The sequence below is a fragment of the Cynocephalus volans genome, chromosome 15, assembly GCF_027409185.1.
Source record: "Cynocephalus volans isolate mCynVol1 chromosome 15, mCynVol1.pri, whole genome shotgun sequence".
Taxonomy (NCBI): domain Eukaryota; kingdom Metazoa; phylum Chordata; class Mammalia; order Dermoptera; family Cynocephalidae; genus Cynocephalus; species Cynocephalus volans.
In genome coordinates, this window is record NC_084474.1 from 57,588,368 (window position 1) to 57,591,219 (window position 2,852).

The window sequence follows — 2,852 nt, forward strand, 5'->3', positions numbered from 1 at the left end:
TACAGGGATTGAACCCTGGACCTTGGTGTTATCAACAACACACTGTAACCCACGGAGCTAACCAGCCAGCCCTCTACATCTTTTTTTTTTCCCCTTAGGCAAAGAACTTTATTAATCTTTGTTCCATTATTCCCAGGCTTCTTTAGCTTAATTAGCTGCAAAGAATGAATTGTGTATAAGCAAAACCGAAAAGAGCTGCAGTGTCCAAGGGGCTTGGGCTTAAAAATATTGGAGATCTAGATTTTATCAGATCCTTAAACAAAACAATTTTTAAAAGCAGTCATAATATAAAATAGAAGCTCCCAGAAACTTCTTCAAATTTTGTCTTCTTCAGAAGTTCACCCAATTCAGTTTGCCTCATTCTTGGAAGCCTCATCAAAACTGTCCACAAGATCAGGAACTTCATCCTCCTCCTCCTCTCCACTAGCAAGTGGTGCTTTTCCATCCATAGATTGTTTGGGCAGAATGTCAGCCAGTTTCTTTAAACTAGTCAGACTGTCTGCACCAGGCTGGTTTAAGATGCTGGGTAGCATTTCTGTCAGCTGGTTTGTCTCAGCATGGCCAATAATGGTGAAAGTGCTCACTGCTAGAGATGCCTGAACTTTAGTGCTGTTAAAGTCAATCACTGTTCCTTGGTTTGTATACATATCCACTTCTTCAATACCCCCCTAACTTCTTTAAGGAGAACGGAAATATCTTATCAGCTGCTGTAGCTGTTCTATGAACCACCTTCTTTCTACTCTACGAGCAATTCTTTTCCCACCAGTGCGCACTTGTGCCTGCAGTTTGGCAAGTTTTTCCTGGTTCATGATAGTTTCTTTCGTTTTGTTGGAGCGAAAAAAAGGCCGTGCGGAGGACCAAGATTGGTGCTCAGAGGGCCCCCAGCAGACCAGCTGAGATTAGGCACACACACACACACAGGGACACAAGATGACAAGGGAGGCCAGAAGTGATGTAATGCCACTCTACATCTTTTAATGTAAGACTTTCTTGCTGTTAGAAGTTATGAGGGGAATCAAGATGGTATTGCAAGCTAGAGAATGGAGCAATACTTTCAAATTTTGAGGGAAATTTATTTTCAGCCTAGATTTTAGTACCAGAAAAACCATCATTCAAATATGGAATATAGAATACGTACATTTTCAGACAGTAAACTGTGGCAAAGATTGTCCCCCCAATAGCCATTCTCTTCTATAGTAATAAATGTTGTACAGCTTCTACAGGTTGCCCTGCAAAAGACTGTATTTCTCACTCTTCCTTGCAGCTAGGTGTGACCATGTAACTAGGTTCTGGCAAATGAGATGAGAGCTGAAGTGATATATGCAACTTCTGGGTCATGCCCTAAGGAGAAAGGAGCTCACCCTTTCCCTCCTTTTCTTCCTTCTGACTGAAATGTAGGTGTAAATGAAGGAGTTAAAGCAGCCACCATGGACCACAAAAAGCTACTTGTTGAGGATGCAAGTAGTAATAAGAGAATAAGCCAGAGTTCACCATATTTGCCTTGAAATACTTATCCTTGGAGTGTTATGTGACAGATATAAACTTCTATCTTATTTAAGCCACTGTTATTTTGACCTTTGATGTATCAGCTAAACCTGTATTTTGCCTAAAATCCCAAATCTCAGAAAGTTTGCCTATTATGTATTTTTCTCATTAATTTACCTATGATATGCTCCACCAACACAAGGGAATCCACCAAGAAAGAGGAAACCATGAGATTCAGGAAAAAGAGGATTCAGTACAAGGTAGAGACAATGGAAGTACTCAGGAATGTATTTAGTTCTATGAAATAGAAATTCTATATAGCTAGTGGCTTCAATGAAAGGGATTCTTCTCTCACCAAATGAGAGGTCCAGAAGATAGCAGTTCATGGCTCGTAGAGTTACTCCGTAATGTCCTCAGACACCCAGTCTTTTTCTAATTTTTTACTCCACATCCCCATGGCATGCATTTTATCCTCAGGTTTACAAGTTGGTTGCTGGAACTTCAGCCATTACTACCATGTTTTACACAGCAGGAAGGAGAAAGGATTGATGACCAAACAGTATGAAATCCTGCTGATTCAGCCTTCTTTTTAAGGAGCTCTCCTAGAAGCTCCACCCAACGACTTCTATTTTTCCTTCACTGACCGTAAATTAGTCACATGACCAATCTTATTTGCAAAGAAATCTGGGAAATATAGTTTGTTACCCACAGCAAAATCAGAGTGTGGTTAATAAGGATTAAGGAAAGAATAAATATTGCATAAGCAAATTGATGTTTCTACCACTACTACCTTGCCCTTTCTTCCCAAAATGTTTCCATTGCCTGTGGGTAGTAGGAATATGGTTGATGATGGCTTTTTTTCATTTAAAAATTTTTTGTATACTGGTTATTTTATAGCAAACATGTATTATTGTTCCAATCACACACACAGAAATATAATAATAGCTAACTTTTTTTGATTACTTACCACATGCTAGGCCTGTTCTAAACAATTTATATGTATGTATATTTGTGAATTCCTCAAAGTAAATCTTTGAGGTAAGTGCTACTGTTATTTCCATCATATATTTAGGAAAACTGAGGCAAAAGGAGGTTAAGCAACTTGCCCAATGTCACCCAATTAGCAAGTAGGAGAGCCAGTGTTCAATCCCAGGGAATCTAACTAAGTGTCTGCCCTTCACCTCAATATTGTACTGCCCCTCCTAAAAGGAAATTAAACAAAAATAATTTTGAAAAGAAGGCAAATGCTGCTAATATCAATGATGACATCATCCTAACTATTTTCACAAAGACAAGCAATGCAACTCCACCATCCCTCTCATTAACTTGATGGACTCTGTATTGGGTGAGATCCTTGGCTGGGGGTG

At 39.3% G+C, this 2,852-nt stretch overlaps 1 pseudogene; it reads right to left on the reverse strand.

The window, feature by feature from the left end:
- Positions 1-347: 347 nt before the first annotated feature.
- Positions 348-809, reverse strand: LOC134364065 (transcription factor BTF3-like; annotated as a pseudogene).
- Between the last annotated feature and the right edge of the window lie 2,043 nt (positions 810-2,852).